Genomic DNA, 23,485 nt, shown 5'->3' with positions numbered 1-23,485 from the left:
TGCATTGGGATTCATCTGGATCCTCCCTCCACCCTAAATTCTGTATGGATGGCAAGGTAAGAGAAATGCAGACGTGATCGGGTTTCCTCCTCATTCCCTCCTAACATGGGACTGTCCAATCCAAGATACCTACCTGGTCTCCTGCTAGGTCTCACAGTTCCAAGGGGACTGAGAAGAGAATGGTGTATGAATTCCATCATGTTATTCGCTTCACATACTCTTCTTCATGAATATCCTGCCAAGTCTTCAAGATCTGGTTCCTCAAGGAGAGGTAGTTGCTTTGTATTATAGTTTACCTATCTCCTACCTGATCTCCACCCTCCAAAGGGAAGAGGAGAGCAGGAAGGATGAGAGATATGTACCTTCCATCATATTCCAAAAGTCTCCTGACTGATCTTTATGACATTCATAGTAGGATTCTAGCCTTCAGGGAAAATGAGAAGAAGCAAGTCGAGTGCCTTCAATTCTGCCTCATGTATCTCTTCCCAGGTCTTCACCTCTTCCAAAGAAGAAAACACAGAAGAAAAATAATAGCGAGGTAGGTACTTTTCATCATTCCCTTTTATGTCTGTTCAGGTCAACAGAAATTTCTAGTCTTCTGTCCTAAAAGGTCCTCATTTTGTAATGGTTGGACAAGAGAAAAGAGAGGTACATTCCATCATTCCCTTTGCTTCCCCATGGTCATCTCTGTGAATTTTCAGCCAACTATGAAAGAGATGTGATTGCTTTCTCTTGTGCTTTGCCTGGCTCTTTTCTGATCCCCAACCTCCAATGGGAAGAGCTGAGAAGCAAAGAGGTGAGGCAGGTATCTTCATTCCCTTTGCTTCTGCATTGGCATCTCCATGAACTTCCTGCCAAGGCTCTCCCAGAAGAAATTGCTTTCTCTTATGCTTTGCTTCTGTTATACAGCCTGTTAACAAGAGGAGGAGAGAACTCTTTTTTGATTGTCATCAGTCTCCTGCCTGATCATCATGAAACTCCTGCTTGGACTTCATTCTCTAGGAAAAGTGGGTAGAAGACCATGTGGTACCGTCCACAGTGCCCCATTGATTTTTTCACTGATCTTCACATTGTGCTTGGGAACAAAGAGGATGGATAGGTGAGCCTGTATACCGATTCTTTGGTATCTACTGTCTGTTAAAAGAAGTTTCCTATTTGGTCTCCAGGAAGGAGTCCATGTTGCAAAGGAAGGTAGAGTAGAAGAGGTGAGTGCCTTCTATCAAGTCTGGTGCTTCAAATCCTCATCTCCATGAATGTCCTGCCAAGTCTCCAGCCTCATGGTCCACAATGAGAAGTGGCCATTTTCTCCTGTCCTTTGCCTGGCTCCAACCTGATCCCCAACCTCCAAAGGGAAGAGGAGAGAAGGAAAGAGGTGAGGCCGATAGCTTCCATAATATTCCATGGGTCTCTTCTCTGAATTCCATGAGTCACCTTCATTAACCTCTTCCCGGAACGCTAGGTTCCAGTAAAAGAGGTAAGAAGCCAGCCCGGTAACTTCAATTCTGCTATTTCTGTCTCTTCCCAGATCTTCACTCCCTGCATGGAAGAAAAGAGAAGAGAGGTGAAGATAGGGCCTAGCTATATTCGTTAACTGACTTGTAACTCTTGTCTGACCAACACAAATTTCATACCTTTTCTCCTGCTAGATCTCCAGGTTATAATGGAAGTAAAAAGAGACGAAAAGGGAGTCTGCACTCACTTAAGTGTTCTTTCCAGCATCATCTTTAGGAAAATCTTACCAGGACTCCAGACTCTAGTCTCCGGCAAGTACTCTGATCTTGAGGAAAAGAGGGATAAAGAGAGTCAGTGGCCTTGCATTGGGATTCATCTGGATCCTCCCTCCACCCTAAATTCTGTATGGATGGCAAGGTAAGAGAAATGCAGACGTGATCGGGTTTCCTCCTCATTCCCTCCTAACATGGGACTGTCCAATCCAAGATACCTACCTGGTCTCCTGCTAGGTCTCACAGTTCCAAGGGGACTGAGAAGAGAATGGTGTATGAATTCCATCATGTTCTTCGCTTCACGTACTCTTCTTCATGAATCTCCTGCCAAGTCTTCAAGATCTGGTTCCTCAAGGAGAGGTAGTTGCTTTGTATTATAGTTTACCTATCTCCTACCTGATCTCCACCCTCCAAAGGGAAGAGGAGAGCAGGAAGGATGAGAGACATGTACCTTCCATCATATTCCAAAAGTCTCCTGACTGATCTTTATGACATTCATAGTAGGATTCTAGCCTTCAGGGAAAATGAGAAGAAGCAAGTCGAGTGCCTTCAATTCTGCCTCATGTATCCCTTCCCAGGTCTTCACCTCTTCCAAAGAAGAAAACACAGAAGAAAAATAATGGCGAGGTAGGTACTTTTCATCATTCACTTGTATGTCCGTTCAGGTCAACAGAAATTTCTAGTCTTCTGTCCTAAATGGTCTTCATTTTGTAATGGTTGGACAAGAGAAAAGAGAGGTACATTCCATCATTCCCTTTGCTTCCCCATGGTCATCTCTGTGAATTTTCAGCCAACTATGAAAGAGATGTGATTGCTTTCTCTTGTGCTTTGCCTGGCTCTTTTCTGATCCCCAGCCTCCAATGGGAAGAGCTGAGAAGCAAAGAGGTGAGGCAGGTATCTTCATTCCCTTTGCTTCTGCATTGGCATCTCCATGAACTTCCTGCCAAGGCTCTCCCAGAAGAAATTGCTTTCTCTCATGCTTTGCTTCTGTTATACAGCCTGTTAACAAGAGGAGGAGAGAACTCTTTTTTGATTGTCATCAGTCTCCTGCCTGATCATCATGAAACTCCTGCTTGGACTTCATTCTCTAGGAAAAGTGGGTAGAAGACCATGTGGTACCGTCTACTGTGCCCCATTGATTTTTTCACTGATCTTCACATTGTGCTTGGGAACAAAGAGGATGGATAGGTGAGCCTGTATACCGATTCTTTGGTTTCTACTGTCTGTTAAAAGAAGTTTCCTATTTGATCTCCAGGGAGGAGTCCATGTTGCAAAGGAAGGTAGAGTAGAAGAGGTGAGTGCCTTCTATCAAGCCTGGTGCTTCAAATCCTCATCTCCATGAATGTCCTGCCAAGTCTCCAGCCTCATGGTCCACAATGAGAAGTGGCTATTTTCTCCTGTCCTTTGCCTGGCTCCAACCTGATCCCCAACCTCCAAAGGGAAGAGGAGAGAAGGAAAGAGGTGAGGCCGATAGCTTCCATAATATTCCATGGGTCTCTTCTCTGAATTCCATGAGTCACCTTCATTAACCTCTTCCCGGAACGCTAGGTTCCAGTAAAAGAGGTAAGAAGCCAGCCCGGTAACTTCAATTCTGCTATTTCTGTCTCTTCCCAGATCTTCACTCCCTGCATGGAAGAAAAGAGAAGAGAGGTGAAGATAGGGCCTAGCTATATTCGTTAACTGACTTGTAACTCTTGTCTGACCAACACAAATTTCATACCTTTTCTCCTGCTAGATCTCCAGGTTATAATGGAAGTAAAAAGAGACGAAAAGGGAGTCTGCACTCACTTAAGTGTTCTTTCCAGCATCATCTTTAGGAAAATCTTACCAGGACTCCAGACTCTAGTCTCCGGCAAGTACTCTGATCTTGAGGAAAAGAGGGATAAAGAGAGTCAGTGGCCTTGCATTGGGATTCATCTGGATCCTCCCTCCACCCTAAATTCTGTATGGATGGCAAGGTAAGAGAAATGCAGACGTAATCGGGTTTCCTCCTCATTCCCTCCTAACATGGGACTGTCCAATCCAAGATACCTACCTGGTCTCCTGCTAGGTCTCACAGTTCCAAGGGGACTGAGAAGAGAATGGTGTATGAATTCCATCATGTTCTTCGCTTCACGTACTCTTCTTCATGAATCTCCTGCCAAGTCTTCAAGATCTGGTTCCTCAAGGAGAGGTAGTTGCTTTGTATTATACTTTGCCTATCTCCTACCTGATCTCCACCCTCCAAAGGGAAGAGGAGAGCAGGAAGGATGAGAGATATCTACCTTCCATCATATTCCAAAAGTCTCCTGACTGATCTTTATGACATTCATAGTAGGATTCTAGCCTTCAGGGAAAATGAGAAGAAGCAAGTCGAGTGCCTTCAATTCTGCCTCATGTATCTCTTCCCAGGTCTTCACCTCTTCCAAAGAAGAAAACACAGAAGAAAAATTATGGCGAGGTAGGTACTTTTCATCATTCACTTGTATGTCCGTTCAGGTCAACAGAAATTTCTAGTCTTCTGTCCTAAATGCTCTTCATTTTGTAATGGTTGGACAAGAGAAAAGAGAGGTACATTCCATCATTCCCTTTGCTTCCCCATGGTCATCTCTGTGAATTTTCAGCCAACTATGAAAGAGATGTGATTGCTTTCTCTTGTGCTTTGCCTGGCTCGTTTCTGATCCCCAGCCTCCAATGGGAAGAGCTGAGAAGCAAAGAGGTGAGGCAGGTATCTTCATTCCCTTTGCTTCTGCATTGGCATCTCCATGAACTTCCTGCCAAGGCTCTCCCAGAAGAAATTGCTTTCTCTCATGCTTTGCTTCTGTTATACAGCCTGTTAACAAGAGGAGGAGAGAACTCTTTTTTGATTGTCATCAGTCTCCTGCCTGATCATCATGAAACTCCTGCTTGGACTTCATTCTCTAGGAAAAGTGGGTAGAAGACCATGTGGTACCGTCTACTGTGCCCCATTGATTTTTTCACTGATCTTCACATTGTGCTTGGGAACAAAGAGGATGGATAGGTGAGCCTGTATACCGATTCTTTGGTATCTACTGTCTGTTAAAAGAAGTTTCCTATTTGATCTCCAGGGAGGAGTCCATGTTGCAAAGGAAGGTAGAGTAGAAGAGGTGAGTGCCTTCTATCAAGCCTGGTGCTTCAAATCCTCATCTCCATGAATGTCCTGCCAAGTCTCCAGCCTCATGGTCCACAATGAGAAGTGGCTATTTTCTCCTGTCCTTTGCCTGGCTCCAACCTGATCCCCAACCTCCAAAGGGAAGAGGAGAGAAGGAAAGAGGTGAGGCCGATAGCTTCCATAATATTCCATGGGTCTCTTCTCTGAATTCCATGAGTCACCTTCATTAACCTCTTCCCGGAACGCTAGGTTCCAGTAAAAGAGGTAAGAAGCCAGCCCGGTAACTTCAATTCTGCTATTTCTGTCTCTTCCCAGATCTTCACTCCCTGCATGGAAGAAAAGAGAAGAGAGGTGAAGATAGGGCCTAGCTATATTCGTTAACTGACTTGTAACTCTTGTCTGACCAACACAAATTTCATACCTTTTCTCCTGCTAGATCTCCAGGTTATAATGGAAGTAAAAAGAGACGAAAAGGGAGTCTGCACTCACTTAAGTGTTCTTTCCAGCATCATCTTTAGGAAAATCTTACCAGGACTCCAGACTCTAGTCTCCGGCAAGTACTCTGATCTTGAGGAAAAGAGGGATAAAGAGAGTCAGTGGCCTTGCATTGGGATTCATCTGGATCCTCCCTCCACCCTAAATTCTGTATGGATGGCAAGGTAAGAGAAATGCAGACGTGATCGGGTTTCCTCCTCATTCCCTCCTAACATGGGACTGTCCAATCCAAGATACCTACCTGGTCTCCTGCTAGGTCTCACAGTTCCAAGGGGACTGAGAAGAGAATGGTGTATGAATTCCATCATATTCTTCGCTTCACATGCTCTTTTTCATGAATATCCTGCCAAGTCTTCAAGATCTGGTTCCTCAAGGAGAGGTAGTTGCTTTGTATTATAGTTTACCTATCTCCTACCTGATCTCCACCCTCCAAAGGGAAGAGGAGAGCAGGAAGGATGAGAGACATGTACCTTCCATCATATTCCATAAGTCTCCTGACTGATCTTTATGACATTCATAGTAGGATTCTAGCCTTCAGGGAAAATGAGAAGAAGCAAGTCGAGTGCCTTCAATTCTGCCTCATGTATCTCTTCCCAGGTCTTCACCTCTTCCAAAGAAGAAAACACAGAAGAAAAATAATAGCGAGGTAGGTACTTTTCATCATTCCCTTGTATGTCCGTTCAGGTCAACAGAAATTTCTAGTCTTCTGTCCTAAATGGTCCTCATTTTGTAATGGTTGGACAAGAGAAAAGAGAGGTACATTCCATCATTCCCTTTGCTTCCCCATGGTCATCTCTGTGAATTTTCAGCCAACTATGAAAGAGATGTGATTGCTTTCTCTTGTGCTTTGCCTGGCTCTTTTGTGATCCCCAACCTCCAATGGGAAGAGCTGAGAAGCAAAGAGGTGAGGCAGGTATCTTCATTCCCTTTGCTTCTGCATTGGCATCTCCATGAACTTCCTGCCAAGGCTCTCCCAGAAGAAATTGCTTTCTCTTATGCTTTGCTTCTGTTATACAGCCTGTTAACAAGAGGAGGAGAGAACTCTTTTTTGATTGTCATCAGTCTCCTGCCTGATCATCATGAAACTCCTGCTTGGACTTCATTCTCTAGGAAAAGTGGGTAGAAGACCATGTGGTACCGTCCACAGTGCCCAATTGATTTTTTCACTGATCTTCACATTGTGCTTGGGAACAAAGAGGATGGATAGGTGAGCCTGTATACCGATTCTTTGGTATCTACTGTCTGTTAAAAGAAGTTTCCTATTTGGTCTCCAGGGAGGAGTCCATGTTGCAAAGGAAGGTAGAGTAGAAGAGGTGAGTGCCTTCTATCAAGCCTGGTGCTTCAAATCCTCATCTCCATGAATGTCCTGCCAAGTCTCCAGCCTCATGGTCCACAATGAGAAGTGGCTATTTTCTCCTGTCCTTTGCCTGGCTCCAACCTGATCCCCAACCTCCAAAGGGAAGAGGAGAGAAGGAAAGAGGTGAGGCCGATAGCTTCCATAATATTCCATGGGTCTCTTCTCTGAATTCCATGAGTCACCTTCATTAACCTCTTCCCGGAACGCTAGGTTCCAGTAAAAGAGGTAAGAAGCCAGCCCGGTAACTTCAATTCTGCTATTTCTGTCTCTTCCCAGATCTTCACTCCCTGCATGGAAGAAAAGAGAAGAGAGGTGAAGATAGGGCCTAGCTATATTCGTTAACTGACTTGTAACTCTTGTCTGACCAACACAAATTTCATACCTTTTCTCCTGCTAGATCTCCAGGTTATAATGGAAGTAAAAAGAGACGAAAAGGGAGTCTGCACTCACTTAAGTGTTCTTTCCAGCATCATCTTTAGGAAAATCTTACCAAGACTCCAGACTCTAGTCTCCTGCAAGTACTCTGATCTTGAGGAAAAGAGGGATAAAGAGAGTCAGTGGCCTTGCATTGGGATTCATCTGGATCCTCCCTCCACCCTAAATTCTGTATGGATGGCAAGGTAAGAGAAATGCAGACGTGATCGGGTTTCCTCCTCATTCCCTCCTAACATGGGACTGTCTAATCCAAGATACCTACCTGGTCTCCTGCTAGGTCTCACAGTTCCAAGGGGACTGAGAAGAGAATGGTGTATGAATTCCATCATGTTCTTCGCTTCACGTACTCTTCTTCATGAATCTCCTGCCAAGTCTTCAAGATCTGGTTCCTCAAGGAGAGGTAGTTGCTTTGTATTATACTTTGCCTATCTCCTACCTGATCTCCACCCTCCAAAGGGAAGAGGAGAGCAGGAAGGATGAGAGATATGTACCTTCCTTCATATTCCAAAAGTCTCCTGACTGATCTTTATGACATTCATAGTAGGATTCTAGCCTTCAGGGAAAATGAGAAGAAGCAAGTCGAGTGCCTTCAATTCTGCCTCATGTATCTCTTCCCAGGTCTTCACCTCTTCTAAAGAAGAAAACACAGAAGAAAAATAATGGCGAGGTAGGTACTTTTCATCATTCCCTTGTATGTCCGTTCAGGTAAACAGAAATTTCTAGTCTTCTGTCCTAAATGGTCTTCATTTTGTAATGGTTGGACAAGAGAAAAGAGAGGTACATTCCATCATTCCCTTTGCTTCCCCATGGTCATCTCTGTGAATTTTCAGCCAACTATGAAAGAGATGTGATTGCTTTCTCTTGTGCTTTGCCTGGCTCTTTTCTGATCCCCAGCCTCCAATGGGAAGAGCTGAGAAGCAAAGAGGTGAGGCAGGTATCTTCATTCCCTTTGCTTCTGCATTGGCATCTCCATGAACTTCCTGCCAAGGCTCTCCCAGAAGAAATTGCTTTCTCTCATGCTTTGCTTCTGTTATACAACCTGTTAACAAGAGGAGGAGAGAACTCTTTTTTGATTGTCATCAGTCTCCTGCCTGATCATCATGAAACTCCTGCTTGGACTTCATTCTCTAGGAAAAGTGGGTAGAAGACCATGTGGTACCGTCCACAGTGCCCCATTGATTTTTTCACTGATCTTCACATTGTGCTTGGGAACAAAGAGGATGGATAGGTGAGCCTGTATACCGATTCTTTGGTATCTACTGTCTGTTAAAAGAAGTTTCCTATTTGATCTCCAGGGAGGAGTCCATGTTGCAAAGGAAGGTAGAGTAGAAGAGGTGAGTGCCTTCTATCAAGCCTGGTGCTTCAAATCCTCATCTCCATGAATGTCCTGCCAAGTCTCCAGCCTCATGGTCCACAATGAGAAGTGGCTATTTTCTCCTGTCCTTTGCCTGGCTCCATCCTGATCCCCAACCTCCAAAGGGAAGAGGAGAGAAGGAAAGAGGTGAGGCCAATAGCTTCCATAATATTCCATGGGTCTCTTCTCTGAATTCCATGAGTCACCTTCATTAACCTCTTCCCGGAATCCTAGCTTCCAGTAAAAGAGGTAAGAAGCCAGCCCGGTAACTTCAATTCTGCTATTTCTGTCTCTTCCCAGATCTTCACTCCCTGCATGGAAGAAAAGAGAAGAGAGGTGAAGATAGGGCCTAGCTATATTCGTTAACTGACTTGTAACTCTTGTCTGACCAACACAAATTTCATACCTTTTCTCCTGCTAGATCTCCAGGTTATAATGGAAGTAAAAAGAGACGAAAAGGGAGTCTGCACTCACTTAAGTGTTCTTTCCAGCATCATCTTTAGGAAAATCTTACCAGGACTCCAGACTCAAGTCTCCTGCAAGTACTCTGATCTTGAGGAAAAGAGGGATAAAGAGAGTCAGTGGCCTTGCATTGGGATTCATCTGGATCCTCCCTCCACCCTAAATTCTGTATGGATGGCAAGGTAAGAGAAATGCAGACGTGATCGGGTTTCCTCCTCTTTCCCTCCTAACATGGGACTGTCCAATCCAAGATACCTACCTGGTCTCCTGCTAGGTCTCACAGTTCCAAGGGGACTGAGAAGAGAATGGTGTATGAATTCCATTATGTTCTTCGCTTCACGTACTCTTCTTCATGAATCTCCTGCCAGGTCTTCAAGATCTGGTTCCTCAAGGAGAGGTAGTTGCTTTTTATTATGCTTTGCCTATCTCCTACCTGATCTCCACCCTCCAAAGGGAAGAGGAGAGCAGGAAGGATGAGAGATATGTACCTTCCATCATATTTCATAAGTCTCCTGACTGATCTTTATGACATTCATAGTAGGATTCTAGCCTTCAGGGAAAATGAGAAGAAGCAAGTCGAGTGCCTTCAATTCTGCCTCATGTATCTCTTCCCAGGTCTTCACCTCTTCCAAAGAAGAAAACACAGAAGAAAAATAATGGCGAGGTAGGTACTTTTCATCATTCCCTTGTATGTCCTTTCAGGTCAACAGAAATTTCTAGTCTTCTGTCCTAAACGGTCCTCATTTTGTAATGGTTGGACAAGAGAAAAGAGAGGTACATTCCATCATTCCCTTTGCTTCCCCATGGTCATCTCTGTGAATTTTCAGCCAACTATGAAAGAGATGTGATTGCTTTCTCTTGTGCTTTGCCTGGCTCTTTTCTGATCCCCAGCCTCCAATGGGAAGAGCTGAGAAGCAAAGAGGTGAGGCAGGTATCTTCATTCCCTTTGCTTCTGCATTGGCATCTCCATGAACTTCCTGCCAAGGCTCTCCCAGAAGAAATTGCTTTCTCTTATGCTTTGCTTCTGTTATACAACCTGTTAACAAGAGGAGGAGAGAACTCTTTTTTGATTGTCATCAGTCTCCTGCCTGATCATCATGAAACTCCTGCTTGGACTTCATTCTCTAGGAAAAGTGGGTAGAAGACCATGTGGTACCGTCCACAGTGCCCCATTGATTTTTTCACTGATCTTCACATTGTGCTTGGGAACAAAGAGGATGGATAGGTGAGCCTGTATACCGATTCTTTGGTATCTACTGTCTGTTAAAAGAAGTTTCCTATTTGATCTCCAGGGAGGAGTCCATGTTGCAAAGGAAGGTGGAGTAGAAGAGGTGAGTGCCTTCTATCAAGCCTGGTGCTTCAAATCCTCATCTCCATGAATGTCCTGCCAAGTCTCCAGCCTCATGGTCCACAATGAGAAGTGGCTATTTTCTCCTGTCCTTTGCCTGGCTCCAACCTGATCCCCAACCTCCAAAGGGAAGAGGAGAGAAGGAAAGAGGTGAGGCCGATAGCTTCCATAATATTCCATGGGTCTCTTCTCTGAATTCCATGAGTCACCTTCATTAACCTCTTCCCGGAATGCTAGGTTCCAGTAAAAGAGGTAAGAAGCCAGCCCGGTAACTTCAATTCTGCTATTTCTGTCTCTTCCCAGATCTTCACTCCCTGCATGGAAGAAAAGAGAAGAGAGGTGAAGATAGGGCCTAGCTATATTCGTTAACTGACTTGTAACTCTTGTCTGACCAACACAAATTTCATACCTTTTCTCCTGCTAGATCTCCAGGTTATAATGGAAGTAAAAAGAGACGAAAAGGGAGTCTGCACTCACTTAAGTGTTCTTTCCAGCATCATCTTTAGGAAAATCTTACCAGGACTCCAGACTCTAGTCTCCTGCAAGTACTCTGATCTTGAGGAAAAGAGGGATAAAGTGAGTCAGTGGCCTTGCATTGGGATTCATCTGGATCCTCCCTCCACCCTAAATTCTGTATGGATGGCAAGGTAAGAGAAATGCAGACGTGATCGGGTTTCCTCCTCATTCCCTCCTAACATGGGACTGTCCAATCCAAGATACCTACCTGGTCTCCTGCTAGGTCTCACAGTTCCAAGGGGACTGAGAAGAGAATGGTGTATGAATTCCATTATGTTCTTTGCTTCACATGCTCTTCTTCATGAATCTCCTGCCAAGTCTTCAAGATCTGGTTCCTCAAGGAGAGGCAGTTGGTTTGTATTATAGTTTACCTATCTCCTACCTGATCTCCACCCTCCAAAGGGAAGAGGAGAGCAGGAAGGATGAGAGATATGTACCTTCCATCATATTCCAAAAGTCTCCTGACTGATCTTTATGACATTCATAGTAGGATTCTAGCCTTCAGGGAAAATGAGAAGAAGCAAGTCGAGTGCCTTCAATTCTGCCTCATGTATCTCTTCCCAGGTCTTCACCTCTTCCAAAGAAGAAAACACAGAAGAAAAATAATGGCGAGGTAGGTACTTTTCATCATTCCCTTGTATGTCTGTTCAGGTCAACAGAAATTTCTAGTCTTCTGTCCTAAATGGTCTTCATTTTGTAATGGTTGGACAAGAGAAAAGAGAGGTACATTCCATCATTCCCTTTGCTTCCCCATGGTCATCTCTGTGAATTTTCAGCCAACTATGAAAGAGATGTGATTGCTTTCTCTTGTGCTTTGCCTGGCTCTTTTCTGATCCCCAACCTCCAATGGGAAGAGCTGAGAAGCAAAGAGGTGAGGCAGGTATCTTCATTCCCTTTGCTTCTGCATTGGCATCTCCATGAACTTCCTGCCAAGGCTCTCCCAGAAGAAATTGCTTTCTCTTATGCTTTGCTTCTGTTATACAACCTGTTAACAAGAGGAGGAGAGAACTCTTTTTTGATTGTCATCAGTCTCCTGCCTGATCATCATGAAACTCCTGCTTGGACTTCATTCTCTAGGAAAAGTGGGTAGAAGACCATGTGGTACCGTCCACAGTGCCCCATTGATTTTTTCACTGATCTTCACATTGTGCTTGGGAACAAAGAGGATGGATAGGTGAGCCTGTATACCGATTCTTTGGTATCTACTGTCTGTTAAAAGAAGTTTCCTATTTGATCTCCAGGGAGGAGTCCATGTTGCAAAGGAAGGTAGAGTAGAAGAGGTGAGTGCCTTCTATCAAGCCTGGTGCTTCAAATCCTCATCTCCATGAATGTCCTGCCAAGTCTCCAGCCTCATGGTCCACAATGAGAAGTGGCTATTTTCTCCTGTCCTTTGCCTGGCTCCAACCTGATCCCCAACCTCCAAAGGGAAGAGGAGAGAAGGAAAGAGGTGAGGCCGATAGCTTCCATAATATTCCATGGGTCTCTTCTCTGAATTCCATGAGTCACCTTCATTAACCTCTTCCCGGAATGCTAGGTTCCAGTAAAAGAGGTAAGAAGCCAGCCCGGTAACTTCAATTCTGCTATTTCTGTCTCTTCCCAGATCTTCACTCCCTGCATGGAAGAAAAGAGAAGAGAGGTGAAGATAGGGCCTAGCTATATTCGTTAACTGACTTGTAACTCTTGTCTGACCAACACAAATTTCATACCTTTTCTCCTGCTAGATCTCCAGGTTATAATGGAAGTAAAAAGAGACGAAAAGGGAGTCTGCACTCACTTAAGTGTTCTTTCCAGCATCATCTTTAGGAAAATCTTACCAGGACTCCAGACTCTAGTCTCCTGCAAGTACTCTGATCTTGAGGAAAAGAGGGATAAAGAGAGTCAGTGGCCTTGCATTGGGATTCATCTGGATCCTCCCTCCACCCTAAATTCTGTATGGATGGCAAGATAAGAGAAATGCAAAGGTGATCCTGTTTCCTCCTCATTCCCTCCTAAGATGGGACTGTTCAATCCAAGATACCTACCTGGTCTCCTGCTAGGTCTCACAGTTCCAAGGGGACTGAGAAGAGAATGGTGTATGAATTCCATCATGTTCTTCACTTCACATGCTCTTCTTCTTGAATCTCCTGCCAAGTCTTCAAGATCTGGTTCCTCAAGGAGAGGTAGTTGCTTTGTATTATAGTTTACCTATCTCCTACCTGATCTCCACCCTCCAAAGGGAAGAGGAGAGCAGGAAGGATGAGAGACATGTACCTTCCATCATATTCCATAAGTCTCCTGACTGATCTTTATGACATTCATAGTAGGATTCTAGCCTTCAGGGAAAATGAGAAGAAGCAAGTCGAGTGCCTTCAATTCTGCCTCATGTATCTCTTCCCAGGTCTTCACCTCTTCCAAAGAAGAAAACACAGAAGAAAAATAATGGCAAGGTAGGTACTTTTCCTCATTCCCTTGTATGTCCTTTCAGGTCAACACAAATTTCTAGTCTTCTGGACTAAACCGTCCTCATTTTCTAATGCTTGGACAAGAGAAAAGAGAGGTACATTCCATCATTCCCTTTGCTTCCCCATGGTCAGCTCTGTGAATTTTCAGCCAACTATGAAAGAGATGTGATTGTTTTCTCTTGTGCTTTGCCTGGCTCTTTTCTGATCCCCAACCTCCAAAGGGAAGAGCTGAGAAGCAAAGAGGTGAGGCAGGTATCTTCATTCCCTTTGCTTCTGCATTGGCATCTCAAATGAACTTCCTGCCAAGGCTCTCCCAGAAGAAATTGCTTTCTCTTATGCTTTGCTTCTGTTATACAGCCTGTTAACAAGAGGAGGAGAGAACTCTTTTTTGATTGTCATCAGTCTCCTGCCTGATCATCATGAAACTCCTGCTTGGACTTCATTCTCTAGGAAAAGTGGGTAGAAGACCATGTGGTACCGTCCACTGTGCCCCATTGATTTTTTCACTGATCTTCACATTGTGCTTGGGAACAAAGAGGATGGATAGGTGAGCCTGTATACTGATTCTTTTGTGTCTACAGTCTGTTAAAAAAGGTTTCCTATTTGGTCTCCAGGGAGGAGTCCATGTTGCAAAGGAAGGTAGAGTAGAAGAGGTGAGTGCCTTCTATCAAGCCTGGTGCTTCAAATCCTCATCTCCATGAATGTCCTGCCAAGTCTCCAGCCTCATATTCCACAATGAGAAGTGGCTATTTTCTCCTGTCCTTTGCCTGGCTCCAACCTGATCCCCAACCTCCAAAGGGAAGAGGAGAGAAGGAAAGAGGTGAGGCCGATAGCTTCCATAATATTCCATGGGTCTCTTCTCTGAATTCCATGAGTCACCTTCATTAACCTCTTCCCGGAACGCTAGGTTCCAGTAAAAGAGGTAAGAAGCCAGGCCGGTAACTTCAATTCTGCTATTTCTGTCTCTTCCCAGATCTTCACTCCCTGCATGGAAGAAAAGAGAAGAGAGGTGAAGATAGGGCCTAGCTATATTCGTTAACTGACTTGTAACTCTTGTCTGACCAACACAAATTTCATACCTTTTCTCCTGCTAGATCTCCAGGTTATAATGGAAGTAAAAAGAGACGAAAAGGGAGTCTGCACTCACTTAAGTGTTCTTTCCAGCATCATCTTTAGGAAAATCTTACCAGGACTCCAGATTCTAGTCTCCTGCAAGTACTCTGATCTTGAGGAAAAGAGGGATAAAGAGAGTCAGTGGCCTTGCATTGGGATTCATCTGGATCCTCCCTCCACCCTAAATTCTGTATGGATGGCAAGATAAGAGAAATGCAAAGGTGATCCTGTTTCCTCCTCATTCCCTCCTAAGATGGGACTGTTCAATCCAAGATACCTACCTGGTCTCCTGCTAGGTCTCACAGTTCCAAGGGGACTGAGAAGAGAATGGTGTATGAATTCCATCATGTTCTTCGCTTCACGTACTCTTCTTCATGAATCTCCTGCCAAGTCTTCAAGATCTGGTTCCTCAAGGAGAGGTAGTTGCTTTGTATTATAGTTTACCTATCTCCTACCTGATCTCCACCCTCCAAAGGGAAGAGGAGAGCAGGAAGGATGAGAGATATGTACCTTCCATCATATTCCAAAAGTCTCCTGACTGATCTTTATGACATTCATAGTAGGATTCTAGCCTTCAGGGAAAATGAGAAGAAGCAAGTCGAGTGCCTTCAATTCTGCCTCATGTATCTCTTCCCAGGTCTTCACCTCTTCCAAAGAAGAAAACACAGAAGAAAAATAATGGCGAGGTAGGTACTTTTCATCATTCCCTTGTATGTCCATTCAGGTCAACAGAAATTTCTAGTCTTCTGTCCTAAACGGTCTTCATTTTGTAATGGTTGGACAAGAGAAAAGAGAGGTACATTCCATCATTCCCTTTGCTTCCCCATGGTCATCTCTGTGAATTTTCAGCCAACTATGAAAGAGATGTGATTGCTTTCTCTTGTGCTTTGCCTGGCTCTTTTCTGATCCCCAACCTCCAATGGGAAGAGCTGAGAAGCAAAGAGGTGAGGCAGATATCTTCATTCCCTTTTCTTCTGCATTGGCATCTCCATGAACTTCCTGCCAAGGCTCTCCCAGAAGAAATTGCTTTCTCTCATGCTTTGCTTCTGTTATACAGCCTGTTAACAAGAGGAGGAGAGAACTCTTTTTTGATTGTCATCAGTCTCCTGCCTGATCATCATGAAAATCCTGCTTGGACTTCATTCTCTAGGAAAAGTGGGTAGAAGACCATGTGGTACCGTCCACTGTGCCCCATTGATTTTTTCACTGATCTTCACCTTGAGCTTGGGAACAAAGAGGATGGATAGGTGAGCCTGTATACCGATTCTTTGGTATCTATGGTCTGTTAAAATAAGTTTCCTATTTGGTCTCCAGGGAGGAGTCCATGTTGCAAAGGAAGGTAGAGTAGAAGAGGTGAGTGCCTTCTATCAAGCCTGGTGCTTCAAATCCTCATCTCCATGAATGTCCTGCCAAGTCTCCAGCCTCATGGTCCACAATGAGAAGTGGCTATTTTCTCCTGTCCTTTGCCTGGCTCCAACCTGATCCCCAACCTCCAAAGGGAAGAGGAGAGAAGGAAAGAGGTGAGGCCGATAGCTTCCATAATATTCCATGGGTCTCTTCTCTGAATTCCATGAGTCACCTTCATTAACCTCTTCCCGGAATGCTAGGTTCCAGTAAAAGAGGTAAGAAGCCAGCCCGGTAACTTCAATTCTGCTATTTCTGTCTCTTCCGAGATCTTCACTCCCTGCATGGAAGAAAAGAGAAGAGAGGTGAAGATAGGGCCTAGCTATATTCGTTAACTGACTTGTAACTCTTGTCTGACCAACACAAATTTCATACCTTTTCTCCTGCTAGATCTCCAGGTTATAATGGAAGTAAAAAGAGACGAAAAGGGAGTCTGCACTCACTTAAGTGTTCTTTCCAGCATCATCTTTAGGAAAATCTTACCAGGACTCCAGACTCAAGTCTCCTGCAAGTACTCTGATCTTGAGGAAAAGAGGGATAAAGAGAGTCAGTGGCCTTGCATTGGGATTCATCTGGATCCTCCCTCCACCCTAAATTCTGTATGGATGGCAAGGTAAGAGAAATGCAGACGTGATCGGGTTTCCTCCTCATTCCCTCCTAACATGGGACTGTTCAATCCAAGATACCTACCTGGTCTCCTGCTAGGTCTCACAGTTCCAAGGGGACTGAGAAGAGAATGGTGTATGAATTCCATCATGTTCTTCACTTCACATGCTCTTCTTCATGAATATCCTGCCAAGTCTTCAAGATCTGGTTCCTCAAGGAGAGGTTGTTGCTTTGTATTATACTTTGCCTATCTCCTACCTGATCTCCACCCTCCAAAGGGAAGAGGAGGGAAGGAAGGATGAGAGACATGTACCTTCCATCATATTCCATAAGTCTCCTGACTGATCTTTATGACATTCATAGTAGGATTCTAGCCTTCAGGGAAAATGAAAAGAAGCAAGTCGAGTGCCTTCAATTCTGCCTCATTTATCTCTTCCCAGGTCTTCACCTCTTCCAAAGAAGAAAACACAGAAGAAAAATAATGGCAAGGTAGGTACTTTTCCTCATTCCCTTCTATGTCCTTTCAGGTCAACACAAATTTCTAGTCTTCTGGACTAAACCGTCCTCATTTTCGAATGCTTGGACAAGAGAAAAGAGAGGTACATTCCATCATTCCCTTTGCTTCCCCATGGTCAGCTCTGTGAATTTTCAGCCAACTATGAAAGAGATGTGATTGTTTTCTCTTGTGCTTTGCCTGGCTCTTTTCTGATCCCCAACCTCCAAAGGGAAGAGCTGAGAAGCAAAGAGGTGAGGCAGATATCTTCATTCCCTTTGCTTCTGCATTTTCATCTCCATGAACTTCCTGCCAAGGCTCTCCCAGAAGAAATTGCTTTCTCTTATGCTTTGCTTCTGTTATACAGCCTGTTAACAAGAGGAGGAGAGAACTCTTTTTTGATTGTCATCAGTCTCCTGCCTGATCATCATGAAACTCCTGCTTGGACTTCATTCTCTAGGAAAAGTGGGTAGAAGACCATGTGGTACCGTCCACTGTGCCCCATTGATTTTTTCACTGATCTTCACCTTGTGCTTGAGAACAAAGAGGATGGATAAGTGAGCCTGTACACCGATTCTTTTGTATCTATGGTCTGTTAAAAGAAGTTTCCTATTTGGTCTCCAGGGAGGAGTCCATGTTGCAAAGGAAGGTAGAGTAGAAGAGGTGAGTGCCTTCTATCAAGCCTGGTGCTTCAAATCCTCATCTCCATGAATGTCCTGCCAAGTCTCCAGCCTCATATTCCACAATGAGAAGTGGCTATTTTCTCCTGTCCTTTGCCTGGCTCCAACCTGATCCCCAACCTCCAAAGGGAAGAGGAGAGACGGAAAGAGGTGAGGCCGATAGCTTCCATAATATTCCATGGGTCTCTTCTCTGAATTCCATGAGTCACCTTCATTAACCTCTTCCCGGAACGCTAGGTTCCAGTAAAAGAGGTAAGAAGCCAGCCCGGTAACTTCAATTCTGCTATTTCTGTCTCTTCCGAGATCTTCACTCCCTGCATGGAAGAAAAGAGAAGAGAGGTGAAGATAGGGCCTAGCTATATTCGTTAACTGACTTGTAACTCTTGTCTGACCAACACAAATTACATACCTTTTCTCCTGCTAGATCTCCAGGTTATAATGGAAGTAAAAAGAGACGAAAAGGGAGTCTGCACTCACTTAAGTGTTCTTTCCAGCATCATCTTTAGGAAAATCTTACCAGGACTCCAGATTCTAGTCTCCTGCAAGTACTCTGATCTTGAGGAAAAGAGGGATAAAGAGAGTCAGTTGTCTTGCATTGGGATTCATCTGGATCCTCCCTCCACCCTAAATTCTGTATGGATGGCAAGGTAAGAGAAATGCAGACGTGATCGGGTTTCCTCCTCATTCCCTCGTAACATGGGACTGTTCAATTCAAGATACCTACCTGGTCTCCTGCTAGGTCTCACAGTTCCAAGGGGACTGAGAAGAGAATGGTGTATGAATTCCATCATGTTCTGCACTTCACATGCTCTTCTTCATGAATCTCCTGCCAAGTATTCAAGAGTGCTTTGTATTATACTTTGCCTTTCTCCTACCTGATCTCCACCCTCCAAAGGGAAGAGGAGAGCAGTAAGGATGAGAGATATGTACCTTCCATCATATTCCAAAAGTCTCCTGACTGACCTTTATGACATTCATAGTAGGATTCTAGCCTTCAGGGAAAATGAGAAGCAAGTCGAGTGCCTTCAATTCTGCCTCATGTATCTCTTCCCAGGTCTTCACCTCTTCCAAAGAAGAAAAAACAGAAGAAAAATAATGGCGAGGTAGGTACGTTTCATCATTCCCTTGTATGTCCTTTCAGGTCAACACAAATTTCTAGTCTTCTGTCCTAAACGGTCTTCATTTTGTAATTGTTGGGCAAGAAAAAAGAGAGGTACATTCCATCATTCCTTTTGCTTCCCCATGGTAATCTCTGTGAATTTTCAGCCAACTATGAAAGAGATGTGATTGCTTTCTCTTGTGCTTTGCCTGGCTCTTTTCTGATCCCCAACCTCCAATGGGAAGAGCTGAGAAGCAAAGAGGTGAGGCAGGTATCTTCATTCCCTTTGCTTCTGCATTGGCATCTCCATTAACTTCCTGCCAAGGCTCTCCCAGAAGAAAATGCTTTCTCTCATGCTTTGCTTCTGTTATACAACCTGTTAACAAGAGGAGGAGAGAACTCTTTTTTGATTGTCATCAGTCTCCTGCCTGATCATCATGAAACTCCTGCTTGGACTTCATTCTCTAGGAAACGTGGGTAGAAGACCATGTGGTTCCGTCCACTGTGCCCCATTGATTTTTTCACTGATCTTCACCTTGTACTTGGGAACAAAGAGGATGGATAGGTGAGCCTGTATACCGATTCTTTGGTATCTATGGTCTGTTAAAAGAAGTTTCCTATTTGGTCGCCAGGGAGGAGTCCATGTTGCAAAGGAAGGTAGAGTAGAAGAGGTGAGTGCCTTCTATCAAGCCTGGTGCTTCAAATCCTCATCTCCATGAATGTCCTGCCAAGTCTCCAGCCTCATGGTCCACAATGAGAAGTGGCTATTTTCTCCTGTCCTTTGCCTGGCTCCAACCTGATCCCCAACCTCCAAAGGGAAGAGGAGAGAAGGAAAGAGGTGAGGCCGGTAGCTTCCATAATATTCCATGGGTCTCTTCTCTGAATTCCATGAGTCACCTTCATTAACGTCTTCCCGGAACGCTAGGTTCCAGTAAAAGAGGTAAGAAGCCAGCCCGGTAACTTCAATTCTACTACTTCTGTCTCTTCCCAGATCTTCACTCCCTGCATGGAAGAAAAGAGAAGAGAGGTGAAGATAGGGCCTAGCTATATTCGTTAACTGACTTGTAACTCTTGTCTGACCAACACAAATTTCATACCTTTTCTCCTGCTAGATCTCCAGGTTATAATGGAAGTAAAATAGACGAAAAGGGAGTCTGCACTCACTTAAGTGTTCTTTCCAGCATCATCTTTAGGAAAATCTTACCAGGACTCCAGATTCTAGTCTCCTGCAAGTACTCTGATCTTGAGGAAAAGAGGGATAAAGAGAGTCAGTGGCCTTGCATTGGGACTCATCTGGATCCTCCCTCCACCCTAAATTCTGTATGGATGGCAAGGTAAGAGAAATGCAGAGGTGATCGTGTTTCCACCTCATTCCCTCGTAACATGTGGCTGTTCAATCCAAGATACCTACCTGGTCTCCTGCTAGGTCACACAGTTCCAAGGGGACTGAGAAGAGAATGGTGTATGAATTCCATCATGTTCTTCACTTCACATGCTCTTCTTCATGAATATCCTGCCAAGTCTTCAAGATCTGGTTCCTCAAGGAGAGGTAGTTGCTTTGTATTATAGTTTACCTATCTCCTACCTGATCTCCACCCTCCAAAGGGAAGAGGAGAGCAGGAAGGATGAGAGACATGTACCTTCCATCATATTCCATAAGTCTCCTGACTGATCTTTATGACATTCATAGTAGGATTCTAGCCTTCAGGGAAAATGAGAAGAAGCAAGTCGAGTGCCTTCAATTCTGTCTGCCTCATGTATCTCTTCCCAGGTCTTCACCTCTTCCAAAGAAGAAAACACAGAAGAAAAATAATAGCGAGGCAGGTACGTTTCATCATTCCCTTGTATGTCCTTTCAGGTCAACACAAATTTCTAGTCTTCTGTCCTAAATGGTCTTCATATTGTAATGGGTGGACAAGAGAAAAGAGAGGTACATTCCATCATTCCCTTTGCTTCCCCATGGTCATCTCTGTGAATTTTCAGCCAACTATGAAAGAGATGTGATTGCTTTCTCTTGTGCTTTGCCTGGCTCTTTTCTGATCCCCAGCCTCCAATGGGAAGAGCTGAGAAGCAAAGAGGTGAGGCAGGTATCTTCATTCCCTTTGCTTCTGCATTGGCATCTCCATGAACTTCCTGCCAAGTCTCTCCCAGAAGAAATTGCTTTCTCTTATGCTTTGCTTCTGTTATACAACCTGTTAACAAGAGGAGGAGAGAACTCTTTTTTGATTGTAATCAGTCTCCTGCCTGATCATCATGAAACTCCTGCTTGGACTTCATTCTCTAGGAAAAGTGGGTAGAAGACCATGTGGTACCGTCCACAGTGCCCCATTGATTTTTTCACTGATCTTCACCTTGTGCTTGGGACCAAAGGGGATGGATAGGTGAGCCTGTATACCGATTCTTTTGTATCTACTGTCTGTTAAAATAAGTTTCCTATTTGGTCTCCAGGGAGGAGTCCATGTTGCAAAGGAAGGTAGAGTAGAAGAGGTGAGTGCCTTCTATCAAGCCTGGTGCTTCAAATCCTCATCCCCATGAATGTCCTGCCAAGTCTCCAGCCTCATGGTCCACAATGAGAAGTGGCTATTTTCTCCTGTCCTTTGCCTGGCTCCAACCTGATCCCCAACCTCCAAAGGGAAGAGGAGAGAAGGAAAGAGGTGAGGCCGATAGCTTCCATAATATTCCATGGGTCTCTTCTCTGAATTCCATGAGTCACCTTCATTAACCTCTTCCCGGAACGCTAGGTTCCAGTAAAAGAGGTAAGAAGCCAGCCCGGTAACTTCAATTCTGCTATTTCTGTCTCTTCCCAGATCTTCACTCCCTGCATGGAAGAAAAGAGAAGAGAGGTGAAGATAGGGCCTAGCTATATTCGTTAACTGACTTGTAACTCTTGTCTGACCAACACAAATTTCATACCTTTTCTCCTGCTAGATCTCCAGGTTATAATGGAAGTAAAAAGAGACGAAAAAGGAGTCTGCACTCACTTAAGTGTTCTTTCCAGCATCATCTTTAGGAAAATCTTACCAGGACTCCAGATTCTAGTCTCCTGCAAGTACTCTGATCTTGAGGAAAAGAGGGATAAAGAGAGTCAGTGGCCTTGCTTTGGGATTCATCTGGATCCTCCCTCCACCCTAAATTCTGTATGGATGGCAAGGTAAGAGAAATGCAGACGTGATCGTGTTTCCACCTCATTCCCTCGTAACATGTGGCTATTCAATCCAAGATACCTACCTGGTCTCCTGCTAGGTCACACAGTTCCAAGGGGACTGAGAAGAGAATGGTGTATGAATTCCATCATGTTCTTCACTTCACATGCTCTTCTTCATGAATATCCTGCCAAGTCTTCAAGATCTCGTTCCTCAAGGAGAGGTAGTTGCTTTGTATTATAGTTTACCTATCTCCTGCCTGATCTCCACCCTCTAAAGGGAAGAGGAGAGAAGGAAGGATGATAGACATGTACCTTCCATCATATTCCATAAGTCTCCTGACTGATCTTCATGACATTCATAGTAGGATTCTAGCCTTCAGGGAAAATGAGAAGAAGCAAGTCGAGTGCCTTCAATTCTGCCTCATGTATCTCTTCTCAGGTCTTCACCTCTTCCAAAGAAGAAAACACAGAAGAAAAATAATAGCCAGGCAGGTACGTTTCATCATTCCCTAAATGTCCTTTCAGGTCAACACAAATTTCTAGTCTTCTGTCCTAAACGGTCTTCATTTTGTAATTGTTGGACAAGAGAAAAGAGAGGTACATTCCATCATTCCCTTTGCTTCCCCATGGTCAGCTCTGTGAATTTTCAGCCAACTATGAAAGAGATGTGATTGCTTTCTCTTGTGCTTTGCCTGGCTCTTTTCTGATCCCCAACCTCCAAAGGGAAGAGCTGAGAAGCAAAGAGGTGAGGCAGGTATCTTCATTCCCTTTGCTTCTGCATTGGCATCTCCATGAACTTCCTGCCAAGTCTCTCCCAGAAGAAATTGCTTTCTCTCATGCTTTGCTTCTGTTATACAACCTGTTAACAAGAGGAGGAGAGAACTCTTTTTTGATTGTCTTCAGTCTCCTGCCTGATCATGAAACTCCTGCTTGGACTTCATTCTCTAGGAAAAATGGGTAGAAGGCCATGGTATAATTTAAAATTGTATATCATAATATATCATTATATGATATAATTATAATTGATACCATTTTGCTGTTCTTCTCAGTGGGTGGGGGTGTGTGAACTTTAGATTACTCCACCCTACTTAGTCTAACAAAATCTGGAATGTCTACAGCCATACTTAAGGATTAAGTATCTAGGAGGATGGCCTATGATAGACATGTGCTAGCAGGTGACAAATCAGAAACAGCTGACAGTCCCCTGGGCTGTCCTAAATCAAGCTTAAGCTACCATTGGTACAGGTGAGACACAGGAAAGTGATGTAAAACCCTCTATATATTTTGCATCACTTCCTCTCTCCAGGCTCTTTTGCAGCAAAGAGGTGGCTGGCAGCAATGTGCTGAGTCTTTTAGCATCTTGGCGTGGCGGCAGCTATTGTCTGGTTTGGTGGTGAATTTCCCTTGATACCATACTGGAGGAAGCCTCGTAACCTAGTTCAGGTGAGGTGTCTTCTCTCTTGGAGTTTAGGCTGATTTTTCCTCCTTTACCTTCCAAACACTATCCACTTAGAAGCCTCTACTCTTCTTCAGAAACCTTGTGGTGGAGGACTTTGAACTCCCGCTGGCACAGGCCAGGTGGGTCTCTCTTCTCCTTGATTTCTTCCCTCTATATTGATTAAACCGCCATAGATTTCCAAACTGACTTGGGTATTTTATTTGGGATATCTCCTGGCGACCAAAAATCAAACTTAGATTTGG

General features: G+C 44.2%; 2 long non-coding RNA genes across 3 annotated transcripts; both read right to left on the bottom strand.

Moving 5' to 3' along the window:
* Positions 1-1,632: 1,632 nt before the first annotated feature.
* On the bottom strand, positions 1,633-10,247 carry LOC130456112 (uncharacterized). Its single transcript, XR_008914550.1, has 2 exons — positions 8,884-10,247; positions 1,633-8,788 (listed from the first exon to the last, which is right to left on the bottom strand). It is a non-coding gene; the product is annotated as an uncharacterized LOC130456112 (long non-coding RNA).
* Positions 10,248-10,268: 21 nt separating this feature from the next.
* Positions 10,269-16,256, bottom strand: LOC103094834 (uncharacterized). Of its 2 annotated transcripts, none has more exons than XR_008914548.1 (3): positions 14,324-16,256; positions 10,697-14,228; positions 10,269-10,601 (listed from the first exon to the last, which is right to left on the bottom strand). It is a non-coding gene; the product is annotated as an uncharacterized LOC103094834 (long non-coding RNA). The 2 variants fall into 2 exon arrangements; XR_008914549.1 differs by lacking the exon at positions 10,269-10,601 and having other exon boundaries at positions 10,698-12,414; positions 12,510-14,228.
* Positions 16,257-23,485: the final 7,229 nt, after the last annotated feature.

This window comes from Monodelphis domestica, chromosome X (genome assembly GCF_027887165.1).
Source record: "Monodelphis domestica isolate mMonDom1 chromosome X, mMonDom1.pri, whole genome shotgun sequence".
Lineage (NCBI taxonomy): Eukaryota > Metazoa > Chordata > Mammalia > Didelphimorphia > Didelphidae > Monodelphis > Monodelphis domestica.
This window is presented reverse-complemented; position numbering and strand designations above follow the sequence as displayed.